Source organism: Capricornis sumatraensis, chromosome 19, assembly GCF_032405125.1.
Source record: "Capricornis sumatraensis isolate serow.1 chromosome 19, serow.2, whole genome shotgun sequence".
Taxonomy (NCBI): domain Eukaryota; kingdom Metazoa; phylum Chordata; class Mammalia; order Artiodactyla; family Bovidae; genus Capricornis; species Capricornis sumatraensis.
The window spans coordinates 12637357-12655232 of record NC_091087.1 but is presented as its reverse complement, the minus strand read 5'-3'; the positions used below and the strand labels follow the sequence as shown (position 1 = coordinate 12655232).

Here is a 17876-nt window from a genome sequence, read left to right as displayed (position 1 = left end):
ACATAGTCCGGCCCGCGCGCCTTTGTGGGGCAGTGCTCTTCCTCACACGGTGTGGCTCTCCCGGCCCGTAACCTTTGTCTTTCCCACTCTAAGTGCTCTGGGCCCCATCAGGAGGATAACTCAGCCCTGAGAGAGAACCTGAAGGGAGACGCTAAACAGGGAGCAAGGGGAAGGCAGGGAGAGGCGAGCCTGGCGGAGGAACACAGAGTGCCGTGAGGGGCAGTGCGCACGCGCGCCGACTGAACGAGTTCCGGTCTGGCCGGGGCCTGGCTCCTAAAAATAGCCCCGGTGTGGGGATCCGTGCGCGGATGTCCCGGCGAGTCCGGGGCTGAAGGAGGCGGCTCCGGGCGGCGCGGAGCGCGGGTGGCGGGCCCTGTCTGCGGCGTGTGCGCGCCCGCCCGCATTCGCCGGAGACCGGGTGAGGGTCGCGGGCGACAGGGCTCGGTTGGTGGGGTCGGTGGGGCCCGAGGGGGCTGCGTCTCGGCGAGAGGACCGGGTGAGGGCTGGGGGGCGCCGGGGCGGGGGGCGGCGCCGCTCGGGAGGGGCGCCCGCGGGGCCCCCGGGACGGCGGCGCGGCGCCGCGTCCCGCTGGCAGGGGCCGGGGCGGAGGCGCGCTGCGGCGGGTCGGGTGGGGTGCGGGGAGGCGGCGAGCAGTGGTCGCGTCGGGGTCGGCGCCTCCTGTGGAGGTGGGGGCGGGGTGCCCCGAGGGCGGGCCCGCGGGCTGAGGGGCGTCGCGGGCCGGCTGCGGGAGGCGCGGCGGCGCGGGCTGGGCGCTCGGAGCCTCCCGGGGCGCACGTCGCGTCTGGGGCTGGGGGGCGGTGGCGGACGTCGCCTCCTTGAAAGTTGAGGGAGTTCCCTGGGGGTCCGAAGGCTCTCTGAGGGGAAACGCCCGAGGGCCCTTTGCTTAACCTTGCCGTGCGAGGCAGGGGTCTCCCCGAAGCGACTGACCCCTGCTGAGGAGGCGTTTTGCGCTCTTGTTGGAAGAAGTTCCTCACTTCTGTTTTGGAAGAAGGTTGGTCTAACGGAGCGGAACTCTCGGGGTGTGTGTGTGTGTGTCACTGGCCGGTTCGGTACTTGGGGCCAGAAGGTGGCCTGGGCCGGGGGCACCTGCGGGTGCGGACTCCCGACGGTGCGGGGAGACGTCGCGGGGGAGAAGGGGCTGCGTAGGGAACCGCTCGCTGCCCCCCGGACGTCCATCCAAAATAGATCCCGGCTCGCAGGGAAGGTTTTCTGTGATGGAAACTTTGTCCTTCAGTTCGATCCCGTCTGTCTTTGATCCATGAGGATCCCTTAGTAGGTGAGATAGTGTAACAAGTTGGGAAATGGTGAGCGTTTCTACATTAGAAAAAACAAGTTGTTGTGTTCTCCTCCCCCCCCCCCCCCCCTTAAAGTGTCACTGTAAAAATGTCCTCAGACCTGATGACTTGATTCCTGAGATAAGAAGCGAGCATCCTGTCAGGATCCGGTAGGGATCCATGTGCGGATTGAAGAGTCATAGCACAATGTTAACCTGCATTTTAGTTTATAGTGAGATTGTGATTCTAATAAGTGTGCTTTTAAAAAGGCCTGCTGTGGTGTGTTAAGTTACGTGTATTTTTTAAAAAAATATTGTCTGAAAATTGTCAAGTTTTAGTGCAGTATGTTTTCCATGTGTATTTTTTTTTTTAGTAAATAGAGAGAAGGTTCCCTAAAGCTGTAATTAGGTGTACATTACACAAGAGCACTTTTCCTTTAAGAATCCAGCTGTGTTGTTTTGGCAACTGCCAAGTACTCCAGTTGTCAGTTTTAAAATCTGTGTTACCTTGGCAGTACTTGTACAGTCTGTGGCAAAGGTAAACAAAATAGCTTAAAGATTTTTTTCCTGCAAACACAGAAATGGCATTTATTTTAGCATGAATTTAAGAAATGAGGATAAAGTAACCCTTGTTTATTATGACTTTTGTATGTACATCTTTTGGTTTGGTTCATTTTTGAAGTTATAAGTCTTTACTCATGTCTTTTCCTGTGAATGGCAGCTTTTGTTTTAGGAAAAAAGTCAAAAATGTCTTCACTAAAGTGGATGACAAATTTAGTTAGACTTTATATCAAACAATGAACACATGTTATGTGTCTAGTTCTATATGATGATGCACTAACCGATTCTGAAATCATTTTTAATTCTCACTGAGCAGTGTAGTAAAGTGTAAAAAGTTGTGGTAATGGTGTTGCAGTGAAAATACCGAAGAATTAAAACTAGTGATTTAAGTACTTTGTAGACACAGTCTTTAATAATTCTGTTGAAAGAGTGCCTCCAGTGAAAGTTTATTTACTAAAGCCATTGTGAGGTAGTAGTGATCTCTCTAAACACAATTATTTAATTCACATTATTGTTATATATAATGGTTTTATTCATCTTGGAGAAAGGATGATAAAATTATGTTTAACTCCTTAAATTACTTCCCAGGAAGTTTTTTTTTTCTCCCCCCTAAATTGTTTAGAGTAATGAGTGATTGAGTGGTGGAGGGTGTTCAGTAGAAGGAAAGTAGCTTTTTGGGGTTTAGAAGTAATAATTGTTAATATCACTGTTGAATTAAAGCTTGAGAATGATCTATATTGTTAAGAGTTTTTAATGCTTCCCTAATGGGAGTACTTGTGACAAAGACCTTTGCTTTGGTAAATGGAACTAGAAATAATCTTTTCAAGATGAGTTATTTTGAATGGTGAGGCTTTATTTTTCAGGGCAGTTGCATTATTGCTTTGCATTTTACTTTTAGGATGCATAGCAGTTTAATTTTATTAATATTCAAGCAGCAGTGTCATCACTCATTGGTTATCAAGAGAGAAATATAGAAGTGTATTCTGAGAGTAGTTAAGTAATTATGAAAATATTTATTAGAATATGATTTTGAAGTTGAAATATTTCAATGAAAATTTATTTTAATAGATGTGTTTTCTGATCTAGGAGGGAGAAACCATAAATTTGTTACTGGGAAATAGCATGCTTATCAGTCAGGTTTTGGAAAGCCATCTTTTTTTCTCTCCTTTTGCTGCTTTTATAAAGTCTAGCGAGAGGGATTTGTTGTAACATACAATGATGATGGTCCTCGATTTTCTGTGGGCATTTTAAATTTTATATATTCTGTCTTGTAATCAGACCATGCATGTATCTTTTTGCTTTGAAAGATATACACTTGGCACATATGAATGTTAAAAAGTCTAGCTGAAATTTTTCTTGTATTAGTGATGGAGCAATGAAAAACAATGTTTTGTGGATTGAACATGTTTAGCATTGCCTGTTTTTCTAGATTAGAAAGAAAATTTCTGAATATTCTTACTAAATTGAGGAGTAATAAGACAACTATAAATATGGAAACTAAAGTCTATATTCTAGTTAGATAACTTCCTGCAAAAAACACTTTAACACATTGTGCTGATTTGCAAGTAAAGGAAGGCTGCTTGAGTTTGTCGTCAGATCTTGGTTCTGATCCCAGCTCTACCACTGACAAAGTTATGAGACATCTTCTGTAAAATGGGAAGGAATTTTACCACCTGCCCCATAGAATTGTTAAAATTAAGTGAAACAATGGTGTAATAGGTCCTAAGGGTTGCTTGAAGCTTAATGTACAAAATGTGTACAAAATGTGTATTGCCTCATCTCCCTTCATCCCTTCCTTCCTATGATGATTGTATAGGTGATCTGCCTCTTACATGTATCTTTGTGTTTGTTAACAAAAAGGAGTTCATATAATGCATAAATACAGGAGAATGCTCATATATTTGTTTGGGATAAAATATCCCAACATCTTAAATTCATTGTCATATTATACATTAAATGTTTATTTGGCTTATCTGGAGTCATTGTTGGATTCTAACTTCCATGATCTCTCTGCATATTAGAAAAAATAAAAGTCAAATGTGAGTATATTTCCTAACTTTCAATGAAACATATCTCTTAGTGATTATTTGTGAGAGGCATCTTTAAAATACGGTATTTAAAATTTGAAATTAGAAAAAATATTTTTATAACATACCTGGTTTAGTCACTAAGTCACATCCGACTCTTGCATCCTATGGGCTATATGTAGCCCATCAGGCTCCTCTGTCTGTAGGATTTTCCAGGCAAGAATACTGGAGTGGGGTGCCATTTGCTTCTCCAGGGGATCTTTCCCATCTAGGGATCGAACCTGGGTCTCCTGCCTTGCAGGAAGATTCTTTACTGACTGAGCCACTAGGGAAGCCTGGTGTATATATATCTGAAAAATAGCTTTTCTCTAGTGGGTAACTATAATTTTTTATTCATTTTATTTGTTTGGTGGAACTAAATTATTTTTGTATGCTTTATCTGTGTACTCTATGATAAATGGATGACTCCAGTTTATTATAATTGAGAGTGTAAGCCCATTTGTTAATAAGTCTCATGCATGGCACAGGATATGTGTTAACACATAATTAATAAATACTACATTATATAGATGTTTGTCATTTGCTGATTTTAATAATTATTATTGGAATTGATACTTACTGAAGTTAGTAGTTTATTTAACATTGAATCATCTTAGTAATCACTCGAAATCATAAAAAAAATTAGCTGGTTTATGAGGCTAATGGTGTTATTTGAACAGTGGTGTAGGACAGCAGATAATTTACTACTTCATCAGTTTAATGATTGATGATGTTGAAAGCTAGAGGAATTGTTAACAAGGGTGCAAAAACATACTAGCTGATCTGATTTCTAATAACTATCAACCGAGGCATATCTTTTTATGGTTGTCTTGAATCCCTACTCATTTTATTTTCCTCAGAAACTTTAATTTATGAACTTAAATTCAGCAATCAATAAAGTTACATTGTTACATGTTTTGAGAAATGTTTTGGTAGTGGGTGGTAAATTTATACTGCATGAGCTGGACCTTTTTCAGCAGCTTATTTTTGTTGCCAGCAGCATGTATGTGGAGGTTGACTTGGATTACTTTGAGGTATGATTTGTCAACCTTGGAACAAAAGGATACTCTTCATGTAACCTAGTAAGATAACTAATAACTGTTGGCTTATTAAAACAAGGTCTTTTGCATTGACTAATACTGTGTTTACTTGTCTTATTTTTTATCCCCACCCCTAGCAATCTTTTATATAAAGACTAGAATTATACTTCTAAAATTCAGATCTAAATGTTATACTTCTTTTAAGAAAAACTTAAAAGGCATATAAAATCAGTAAAGAGTTAGTAATGTAAGAGATAAGAGGTTGATCTCTAAAATCTGACTGCCTAAGTTTTAGAATACCCACTCTAGCACTTTTTGTTCTTTGGCAAGTTCTCAATCTTCTTGAAGCTCAGTGTATAAAACAGTGATTATAATATTATCTACTTTGCAGAGTTGTTGAGAGGATTGAATGAGATGTATATTATCAGGCTTTTAGCACAGTGCTTGGTACCTTAAAATGTAGTTTTTTTTTTTTCTCTTACTGTTACTATCATTACTACTACTGCTGTTGCCATTATTAGTCATGGTTCACTTCATAATATATTCCATCCTATCTTTTCAGGCTCATTGTCAGCAACAACCCTTCAGTTTCTATGACCTAGTTAAGGCCAGCTGTTTGCTTTTCCCTGAAAAGGCTATTATTTTTATGCTGATGTCTCCCACTTTTATTTTTCTAGCCCAGAATTTTCCTGATTTTGATACCCACTTGGAAATCTAGTTGGGATTTCAAACATAATGTTAGCTACATGACTAAAATATAGCTATTTATTCCTCTCTGCTAACCTTCTTCCTCCCTCTTATGTTCAAACCCTGATGTCTCTGCTGGCCTTCCCAATCTTAGTAAGTGGCAGTACTCAAGCCAGAAACCTAAGATAACATTTTGGATTCCTTTCTTTTCTCTCAGATGCAGTCCATCCACACGTTCTGTTGTACCTTCGGAGTTTATCTTGTGCCAATCCACTGGTCTTAGCCGTCATTGTGAAGTGAAAGTCACTCAGTTGTGTCCGACTCTTTGCAATCCCATGGACTATGCAGTCCATGGAATTCTCCAGGCCAGAATACTGGAGTAGATAGGCGTTCCCTTCTCCAGGGGATCTTCCCAACCCAGGAGTCGAACCCAGGTCTCCCACATTGCAGGTGAATTCTTTACCAGCTGAGCCACCAGGGAAGCCCTTCATTGCTGCCTGTTTATTTCACGGCATCATGATCTCTTACATGAATTATTGCAGTGGCCTCCTGACTGGGCATCTTGTTTCTTTTCCTGTTCCTCACAAGTTCTTTATTCACACCGCAATCCTAGGGACCATTTTAAGAGCCTCAATCTTGTCATTTTTCCTTAAACTCTTCCAGTGACTTCCCATTCTGATCTTTCTTGTTCTCATTGTCTTTTTCTTCATTGGAGGCCAGCTACTTGGACCTCTCAAGAGTTTTTTAAACTCTTTACTTCCATTTTAGGGTCTTCTGCACTTTTTGTACCACCTCCTTGAGATGTTTTTCATAAGGCTGACCTGACCAGACTCTTTGGAACTTGGCCCAAATCTCACTTCTTTACTCAGACCATCCTGTTTAATGTTGCAGTCCAGTAGTTACTCTAACCCATATTTTATTTCCTTTAAGAATACTTAGTATATTTGTACGTATCTTGTTTGATTATTGCATAAGTATGGTCTTTATCTCTGTTATCTGAATGTAGTATTTCTGTAGCTTATTTATGTTTTTGCCAGGGATTGGAATGCTCCATTGTTCATATACCTACTGAAAGTTATCCTTTAAGTTATACCCCAAATGTTATCTTGATACTGATTTTAATCTTTTTAGACAAAGTTTACCTCCCTTGCTCTCAATGCAAACAATATTTGTAGAGTAAAATGTGTTATTGAACATTTCAGTTCAGTTCAGTTCAGTTGCTCAGTCATGTCCAGCTCTTTGCGACCCCATGGACTGCAGCATGCCAGGCCTCCCTGTCCATCGCCAACTCCCAGAGTTTACTCAAACTCATATCCATTGAGTCAGTGATACCATCCAACCATCTCATCATCTGTTGTCCCCTTCTCTTCTGCCTTCAATCTTTCCCAGCATCAGGGTCTTTTCCAATGAGTCAGTTCTTCACCTCAGGTGGCCAAAGTATTGGAGTTTCAGCATCAGCATCAGTCCTTCCAATGAATATTCAGGACTGATTTCCTTCAGGATGGACTGATTGGATCTTCTTGCAGTCCAAAGGACTCTCAAGAGTCTTTTCCAACACAATAGTTCAAAAGCATCAATTCTTCAGTGCTCAGCTTTCTCTATAGTACAACTCTCACATCCATACATGACTACTGGAAAAACCGTAGCCTTGACTAGACAGACCTTTGTTGACAAAGTAATGTCTCTGCTTTTTAATATGCTATCTAGGTTGGTCATAACTTTTCTTCCAAGGAGCAAGTGTCTTAATTTCATAGCTGTGGTCACCATCTGCAGTGATTTTGGAGCTCAGAAAAATAAAGTCTGTCACTGTTTCCCCATCTATTTGCCATGAAATGATGGGACCAGATGCCATGATCTTAGTTTTCTGAATGTTGAGTTTTAAGCCAACTTTTTAACTGTCCTCTTTCACTTTCATTGAACATTTAAAGTATTGTAATTGACGTCAGTCTCTTCTGCTAGGCTGAGTTCCTATGTCAGAGATACTGCCTTGGTCTTTTAGTATGCTCAATACAAACCTGTCTTGCCACATAGTGAATGCTCAGTAAATGTTGAATTGAGTGAAAGTTGTCTGAACAACTGAGATGACCAACCCAAATCAAGTTTTCCAAATGAGACTTTAAAAATGATAAAAGTGCTTTCCAGATTATAAAATACTAGTTTGTGCATTTTTTGTACATATTGACATGCATTCTGGGTCAAGGTTGGAATCCCAGACTATTGAGCATATCCTGAGATTCTATCTTGTGAGAGTTTTTGTGGCCAGCATTAGGAACCGAATCACTGTTTGTAATGGTGAAGATCATTCTACATTCTAAACATCTGACTTACAAATGAGATTTTGAAATGTGACTTATTTGCATGTTGGGGACTACTTTGTCAAATGTTTATTTTGGTGATGAAAACTTTTAATAGAGTTAAGGTGACATGGATCATGAAGAAAAAGGAGAAAAGAATCTGGGAATCAAAAGATTTTATTTTTCAGAAATGACTCAGTTTACCCAAAGTAATGTTTTGGTGTTGGCAGAAGGTTGTTGTTGTTTTAATGTTTTGTTTTGGGAAAACTTTAGATATAAGACTAATACAGTGAGCTCATATAATTGTCACCTAGATTCATCAATTGTTAATATTTAGCATATTTGCCTTATGGTTCTCTGTATTTGCAGAGTGATTTCAAAGTCTGGAAACTGATATTATTTTATCTATAATTTGAAGCTCCTTGATTACATCTATAGAGGATACCAAAGATTCAAGTATTTTCAGTTAAAGTCAGAGGCATATCTTTTAAGGCAGAACATTACAGACGCATACAAGGGATAGAAATGCTGCATTCATGTACATTGCTGACAAGGAAACCACATATTAAACATACAACATACCATATATTACAGTGTAATAGCAGAAATCCACTCTCTAGATCTTCTTTTTCCTACTCTACCCTCCTCCTCTTCCTGTCATAATATTGTTATTGTTGAGCCATTTGAGAGTGGGTCTCATACATCGTGATCCTTTACCCCTAAATGCTTCAGCAATATTGCCTAAGAACAAAGAGATATTCTTACATAACCACAGTATGATGGATTCAAGAAATTTAATATTGATACAGTAGTTTATTATACAGTTCATGTTGGAGTCTCTTCAGTAGTGCCAGTAAGATTCTTTAATAGTTTTTTTTTAATTCCTTTTTAATTTTATTTTAGTTGTCATATATCCTTTAACCTGAGACAGTCCTTGAACCTTTTTCCCCATGAAATCGTTAGTTTTAGGAGTACAGTCCTTTGTTTTGTAGGATGTCCATTACTTTGGGTTTGTTGTGTTGCTTCTTCGCTGGTAGATTCAAGTTCTGCGTTTTTGGCAGGAATACCACATAAGCTTTGATATGTCTTTCCTTCAGTGCATCACTGTCAGGAGGCAATATCATGTCTGTTTTTGATCCCTTGTTGTTGATGTTTACTTGTATCACTAGTTAAGGTTTGCCTACCAATTTTTTCTCCATATAAAAATTTTCATTTTCCTCCTTCTTGTTATGGAATAATCTTTGGGAAGCTGCTTTGAGGCTGTGTTTTTGTTTTCCCTAAAATGTTCACATAATGGTTTTAACATTCATTAATGATTTTTGCCTGAATCAGTTATTGTACAGTGGTTCCGAAGTGGTGTTTTTTTTTTTTTTTTTTTTTTTACTGTTTCTTCTACATTTGCTAGTTGGCTTTCTATTAAGTTGTAAATTACAACTTTTCCTTCTCATTTGTTTATTTAATATCAATAGAAATTCAGAGATTCTTTTTTTTAAATTAAGTAGGTTATTCTCTCATTACTTGTCAGTATTCACTTTGATGTTCCAAATAAACTCAGATTTGGTCAGTGGGAGCTCCTTCAAGTTAACTCATTGATTGACACATTCCTATCATTTTTGGAGCACTTCATTCCTTTTGAGACAAAAGATACTTCAGGTTCATTGTCTGCTTTTTCTGCTGTCCTAGAATCAGCCATTTCTTCAAGGAGTCCTGGTTTCTTTCATTGGGTCATAGTATTTAGAAATCAAGAACTGGACAGCAGGTAAGGTTGTTGACACTGGAATATCATTGTTTTGAGCCCTTTCAGCTGACTAAGCTAAGAAATTTTGAGTTTATGCTGATTGCTCAGGCAGTGGATTGTAATTTTTCTTACATTCCTGAAACATCTTGCAACAGAATCACTTCTTTTGAAACTGTTAACCATTTAAGTGACTAATTTGTCCTGTAATTTTTCTGTTTAATTTTGTAATGGTTGGGTCTCATTTTCCAAAACTTACTTTAAACTTTGTGGAGATAGGAATTCTGTTTTGTGTCTTTGTTTGCTCAGTGAGTATGTTTCACAGTGCCTTGAGCATGATTGGTACCCATGTGTTGTTTATATTATAAATATAATAATGACTCAGTATTATTTTTATTAGTGTTATACCATAGTTAAATAATCTTGTGTTTTGTTAAAAGTTTTATGGAAACTTCTAAGTGAATTCATGATTCATTTGTTTTGTTAATAGTTCTGCTAACCTTGAAGTAAAAAGTTTTTCAGCTTTAAAATTTTAAAAACCTTATTCCTGAGACTAAAGTATGTAATTAAAGAACATCAAAATGACTAATCCTGGCATTGCTGTTTTGTACTGTTTTTTAGCCCTTTCTGGGCTTCACTTTAATTATAAAATGAGATGATATCTAGATCCTTTTTAACTCTAGGTTATATGCTTTATATCTAATTAACATTGATTTGTTTATGAAAATAAAATTAAGTGCTGCAAAGTATAATGGAAAGAATATTGTGTTCCTGAGCCAGAAGTCATTGGGTTCTAATTCTTTGTAAGCATTGTGTTACTTTGGTAATTTATTTCACGGTTTGGTTTTCATTATCTTATTCAATCCATAGGGCTAGGTGATGAGGAGTAAGAATGAACACTTGCTGTGTGCTTGATGTGTGGAGTGCTGCAGGAGCACATAGAAGGCACAGTTCACCCAGTTTCAGGGAGATCCAACCAGTCCATCCTAAAGGAAGTCAGTCCTGAATATTCATTGGAAGGACTGTTGCTGAAGCTGAAGCGCCAATACTTTGGCCACCTGATGCAAAGAACTGACTCATTTGAAAAGACCCTGATGCTGGGAAAGATTGAGGGCAGGAGGAGAAAGGGACCACAGAGGATGAGATGGTTGGATGGCATCACCGACTGGATGGATATGAGTTTGAGCAAACTCCAGGAGTTGGTGATGACCAGGGAGGCCTGGCATGCTGCAGTCCATGAGGTCACAAAGCATTAGACACAACTGAGCAACTAAACTGAGGAAAATTTATTCCAGTGACTTCTTCAACTTAGGTTGAAGTCTAAAGGGTGAATAGGACTTAGCTTTGTGAAGAGAACGGGTAGAGTGTACCAGATCTGTAATAAAGACAAGAGATATGCTTAGGGAGCTTAGATTGCTTGGAGAAACTCAAAGAGTACCTATGGATGAATCAGGCAGTGCCAGAGAGATGACACTGGAGAGGTAAGTAGGGACCAGATTTGAAGAGCCCTTTAAGCTATGTTAAGGAATTTGTGGGGCTTTCCTGGTAGCTCAGACGGTAAAGCATCTACCTAAAATGCGGGAGACCCGGGTTCGATCCCTGGGTCGGAAAGATCCCCTAGAGAAGGAAATGGCAACCCACTCCAGTATTCTTGCCTGGAAAATCCCATGGATCGAGGAGCCTGGTAGTCTACAGTCCATGGGGTCACAGAGAGTCGGACACAACTAAGCGAATTTGTATTGTGTTTTAGGGAAAATCTCAGCATCTTAAGCCTGGCAGGAAATTAAAAGGTAATACTGATTGGTCTGTGTCAGCTTCTTTAGAGAGAGTTAAAATTGGTAGGTAGGGAGAGTAATTGAGGAGGATATTACAAAAAACTAGTTAAGGGCTAAGGTGGCTGGACTATGGTAGTGGAATGAGGATTGGAGAAATAGTTGAATTTGAGAAGATACATAGTGGGGGCTTGTGGAAGGAGAAAGAGAAAGAGTTTAGGGTGATGATTAGATTTATGGCTTGGGCAGTTGACAGAATGAATGAGTTTACTGAAATAGGAAACACAGGGGAGGATTAGGCTCTGGAGGAAGATGATGAATTTACTTGTGATAGACTGCTTAGGTGGATTAAGAGGGTATAGTCAGAGAGTGGGATGAATAATGTACTTTTAGAAGTGGAACAGTTCCTGTAATGACAATGTCTAAGGAGTTGGCCATGGAATGGGTATTTGAAGAGGAGTGGAAGTGAAGATATGTAATGGGCAGGGAAAGAGGAGGAATTGTCTATTTAAAAAAGCCTGTGTGTGTGCTTGCCCTAAGGCAGAGTAACTCTGTTTTGATTATCTCAAGATTTTCAGTGTTTGACCTTGGAAAATAAAAGTGAAATCTTTCAAATACTGTGTTCTCAATTGATGTTGTTTGTCAGTTGTGTCCAACTCTTTTTGACCCCATGGACTGCAGCACGCGAGCTTTCCTGTCCTTCACCGTCTCCCTGAGTTTGCTCAAACTCATGTCCATTGTGGAGAAGGCAGTGGCAACCCACTTCAGTACTCTTGCCTGGCAAATCCCATGGACGGAGGAGCGTGGTAGGCTGCGGTTCTTGGGGTCATGAAGAGTCGGACAAGACTGAGCGACTTCACTTTCACTTTTCACTTTCATGCATTGGAGAAGGAAATGGCAACCCACTCCAGTGTTCTTGCCTGGAGAATCTCAGGGACGGCAGAGCCTGGTGGGCTGCCATCTATGGGGTTTCACAGAGTCGGACACGACTGACTCAACTTAGCAGCAGCAGCAGCATATCCATTGAGCCAGTGATGCCATCCAGCCATCTCATCTTCTATCTCCCCCTTCTTCTCCTGCCCTCAGTCTTTCCTAGCATCGGGGTCTTTCCCAGTGAGTCGACTGTGCATCAGGTGGCCAAAGTATTGGAGCTTTCAGCTTCCTCATCAGTCCTTCCAGTGAATATTCAGGGTTGATTTGTTTTAGAATTGACTGGTTTGATTTCCTTGGTGTTCAAGGGACTCTCGAGCCTTCTCCAGCACCACAATTCAAAAGCATCAGTTCTTTGGCATGCAGCCTTCTTTATGGTTCAGCTCTCACATCTGTACATGGCTACTGCAAAGACCATAGCTTTGACTATATGAACTTCTGTTGACAAAAGTGATGTCTCTGCTTTTTAGTACACTGTCTTGGTTTGTCATAGCTTTTCTTCCAAGGAGCAAGCGTCTTTTAATTTCGTGGTTGCAGTTAAGATTTTCTTAAGTTAAGCAAAAAAAAGAAAAAAAACTCACAACAAATAAACACATTTTTCTTAACAAAGCAGGAGGCTGTTTAATTGCTCCAGGCTCATCTTGTATTTTACCTTTTCCAGTCCTGGAATCACCCTCTTTTCTGAAGAGCCTTGGCTCCTTTTATTGGAAGATGGCATTTAGAAACCAAGATCTGGGTGCTAGGTGTGCTAATTGCCCCTGAGGTATCATTGTTTCTATGCCTTCTCAGCAGAGCTAAGAAATATGTGTATACTAACCCATACATTCACATCTACAGTTGGTTCCACTAAAACGTAGCGTGTGTGTTCCTAAAAATCACTGTGCTGTGCAGAGTTGTGTAGTAAAGATCATGGGGTTTGGGGCATCCGTGGATCTAGGAGAATATACTCAGACTTTGTCAGTGACACATTAAAGGCTTCCCCTGTGGCTCAGTGGTAAAGAATCTGCCTGCAGTGCAGGAGGTGTGGGTTCAATCCCTGGTTTGTGAAGATCCCTTGAAGGAGGAAATGGCAACCCGCTCTAGTATTCTTGCCTGGAAAATCCCATGGACAGAGGAGCCTGGCAGTCTACAGTCCTTGGGATCTCAAAGAGTCAGACATACTAAAGCAACTGAAGACACACACACAGGAACCTAATAAACCTATTTAATAGCAGCCATGATTTTAACTGTGGTTAAGTACAGTTTTAACTGTATTAAATGGTTTAAGTAATCATAAAGAGTAAATATGCCTTTCTAGTATGGGAAACACATGAAGTTTGCTAATGTAGATGAATTTTGGAAGGGTTGTGGCTTGTGAATTATTATGAAGTCGTAGATAGTTAACCTGAAATCAGATGAAACAACACTAGATGTGGATGGATGTGGCTCATAACAGATGCTGTTATATTACGGACTGTGGTAGATCATTTTCATTTGAGAGAATTCTTCCTTGGGTGCCTTGCAATTTATTCTTCATTTCTGTAAATTTTTTTCTAATTTTTTAAATTCAGTTACTTTTAACTTTCTTGTTTTTGTTTTTAGTTTGATTGCTGAGTCAAAGTGGTTTTCATATCCTCAAATGCTTGTTTGAATATATTAATCCAATTATTAATATAATAATAGTTCTTAATTACTAGGGATACTATATTAATAGAATATATTTAATTCTGTTTGGAATACTGACTTACAGATTTTTTTCCTGCTTTGAGGTTATTTTTGGTAGGGTTTTCCCCTCACATGATATGTCAAATTCTGTTCCCTGATTTTCTGGATTGCACTTTTCTTTTGTTCATTTTTATGGTAGTGGGTTTTTTTACGGTATTCCTAGTTTAATGGTGCCCTCTTCTGTCAGTATAGAATAGTCCTGTTACTTCAGTAGTTTTTATTTGTCTGTTTTAATGATTGAAGAGATGGATTGTGAGTCTTCATTTCTATGATTCTTTTTGATCTAGCAAGTCCTTAAAATTTTCCCTTTTTCTTTTTCCTTTTACCATCCAGTTGCCGAAGGACACTCCTCCTTTTTTTCTGTCTTCTCCCAGAGCGTTGTGCTTCAAGGTTGTACCACTTTACATGGTGGATCACGCTTTAAATGATACCTTAAATCACCAGAAGTTTGAACTTCCTTGCCTATATTCTGTGGTCTGCTCTGCCCATTTCTCCAGTATTTTCCCAGATTTAGAGTGGATTTAATATTTTTGGTGGTCTTTGCAAATGACCCTAAGGCCTGTTTGCTGGCACCAAGCCTTGTGGTTTAGTGGGGGTGGAGTGACAGTCTTAGAGGTCAGGCATTGAGATTTGGTAGTTTTTCTGTTCCTAGTCATAGTTGTTTTGTTGTTGTTGTTTTTGGTTTTCAGGCTGTGCTGAAAGCTTGGCTTTGAGTAGAATTTCCTTTTCCTCATTTTTTTCATATGGTTTGTGTTGTCCTTAGTTGCTCAGTTGTGTCCAACTCTTTGTGACCCCATGGTCTGCAGCCCACTAGGCTCCTCTGTCTATAGGGATTCTCCAGGCAAGAATACTGGAGTGGGTTGCCATGCCTTCCTCCATGGGATTTTCCCAACCTAGGGATTGAACCCAGTCTGCCACATAGCAGGTGAATTCTTTACCATCTGAGCCACCAGAGAATAGGGGGAATATTTTTAGTTGCTTAGATAATGCTACCACCAGCATCCTCACTAAAATGTCTACTTTTGGGGGAGAGAGAGCAGGAATCTATTACTTACACTACTGGTGCTACAAAGCTTTTAGTTATGAAAAGGAATAAGTAAGTCAACTTCCATTGCTGAGCTGGAGCCTTTAGAAAGTACCTTGTAGGAAAAATAAGCTAGTTTAAATATTTTTACTTCACTCTGCTGGCATACAAATGCAGGTTCTAGGTTATTACAGGAGTCTTAAGTACTTTTTTCTGTCAAGTTATTAATTCAAAGATTTATTTCAATAATGTATATTAGAAATACCTTGGTTTTATTATAATATGAATGAGTTATAGACCTATCTTCAACCTAAGACTTGGTACTTATTTATTCTAGTGACAGTATAATATAATACCTTTTTGAAAAAGATAATTTATAAACTTGGAAATTGATCTGATGTTGACTTCTTTGAAAGTCAAACTACTTGTATCTCTTCTCATTGTTTTTCTACTCCTTTTCAGCCTTCTCAGTTTTATGATTTGAACTGTTGTCCTTTGATTACAATAAACTGTAGGTATTGTGTTATTTCTTGGTTGTATACTTTTTATTGTGTTTAATAGGTTAGCACTATGTTTATTGTAGCTAAAGTTGATTAGTTCTCTCTTATATACTTTATATCTCTGTCTTTTTAACATGAGAAGTTTAACCTAAAGTTGGAAGTTATTTATGCTTGGTTTCTAGAATTTAGTTGCTTAAAATATTTATTACATTTAAACATTTCTTTCCATAGAATTAGCAAGTTTTTGATCAGTGTTTTATGTTGTTGGAGTAGAAATTGACATGTTCTACTAGTCATCATACATTTATTTTTAAAAATATAGGCCAGAATTAAAAGGCGTGTTGACTTTAAACATCAGAAATCTTCCATAATATAAATCAAAACCTTTTATTATTAATGATGTGTTTTTGGAATTTTCCTCCGGCCTTTTTCATGGTGTTTAAAGGCAGTCAGTACTTATGCCCAGCTGCCTGTCTTTTGTATCTCATATATGAGCTTTCATTTCTTTTTTCATAGCTTCTATAAGTCATAAATAATGACTTGACAGGCATTTTATACAATTTCTTTTCATTGCTCTACCCCTTTTCTTCCTGGTAAATATGTTAGCCCGGAAGCAATCTCCATGGCTCTGTTCCCTTGCGCCTTCCTTTTGTATTTTTTTCATTTTCCATTGTCACTACTTTAACTATTGTTTCTGTATCGTTGATGCAGAAACATAAGCACATATAAGATATAGCTCTTTGCTTCTAGTTGGTGATTGTGTAGAAAGGGTAAAACCCCATTTATTACTGTGCTACATTAATTACCGTGTGATGTGTAAATTTAGACACAATGTATAGAATAAGGAGTTCAGGGAAGGAAGAGTTTAGAAGTGACCAGGGGATGCTTCATGGGAGAATTGATATTTGAACTGGATGTCAAGCTTTATTGTCAGAAATGTAGAAAATATATTCCACATGTATTGAACCCAGTTTGGCTCAGAAGTTCAGTTCAGTTGCTCAGACCTGTCCAACTCTTTCGTGACCCTACGGACTACAGCACGCCAGGCTTCCCTGTCCATCAGCAACTCCTGGAGCTTGCTCACACTCATGTCTATCGAGTCAGTGATGCCATCCAACCATCTCATCCTCTGTCATCTCCTTCTCCTCCTGCCCTCAATCTTTCCCAGCATCAGGGTCTTATCCGGTGAGTCAGTTCTTCATATCAGGTGGCCAAAGTATTGGAGCTTCAGCTTCATCATCGGCCCTTCCAGTGAGTATTCAGCACTGATTTCCTTCAGGATTGACTGGTTGAATCTCTTTGCAGTCCAAGGGACTCTAAAGAGTCTTCTCAAACACCATAGTTCAAAAGCATCAATTCTTCAGTGCTCAGCCTTCTTTATAGTCCAGCTCTCACATCTATACCTGACTATTGGAAAAACCATAGCTTTAACTAGATGGATCTTTGTTGGCAAAATGATGTCTCTGCCTTTTAATATGCTGTCTAGGTTGGCCATAACTTTTCTTCCAAGGAGCAAGGGTCTTTAATTTCATGGCTGCACTCACCATCTGCAGTGATTTTGAAGCCCCCCGAAATAAAGTCTGTTTCTGTTTCCAGTGTTTCCTTATTTTTTGCCATGAAGTGATGGGACTGGATGCCAAGAACTTTGTTTTTTGAATGTTGTTTTACGCCAAACTTTTCATTCTCTTCTTTCACTTTTGTCAAGAGGCTCTTTAGTTCTTCTTCGCTTTCTGCCATAAGGGTGGTGTCATCTGCATATCTGAGGTTATTAATATTTCTCCCGGCAATCTTGATTCCAGCTTGTGCTTCCATCCAGCCCAGCATTTCTCATGATGTACTCTGCATATAAATCAAATAAGCAAGGTGACAATATACAGCCTTGATGTACTCCTACCAAATTTGGGACCAGTCTGTTGTTCCATGTTCGGTTCTAACTGTTGCTTCTTGACCTGCATACAGATTTCTCAGGAGGCAGGTCAGGTGGTCTTGGTATTTCCATCTCTTGAAAAATTTTCCACAGTTTGTTGTCATCCACAAGTCAAAGGCTTTGACATAGTCAATAAAACGGAAGTAGGTTTTTTTCTGGAACTCTCTTTTTCGATGATCCAGTGGATGTTGGCAGTTTGATCTCTGGTTCCTCTGCCTTTTCTAAATCCAGCTTGAACATCTAGAAGTTCACAGTTCATGTACTATTGAAGCCTGGCTTGGAGAATTTTGAGCGTTAATTTCCTAGCCTGTGAGATGTGAGTGCAGTTGTGTGGTAGTTTGG

General features: G+C 39.5%; 1 protein-coding gene across 1 annotated transcript in view; it reads left to right on the top strand.

Moving 5' to 3' along the window:
• The first annotated feature begins 302 nt into the window (after positions 1-302).
• MEF2A (myocyte enhancer factor 2A) overlaps positions 303-17876 on the top strand; it is a 186926-nt gene continuing 169352 nt past the window's right edge. The window contains exon 1 of the mRNA XM_068991072.1: positions 303-418. The gene's annotated coding sequence lies outside the window, so the exon portion shown is untranslated. The remainder of the gene's footprint in view (positions 419-17876) is intronic.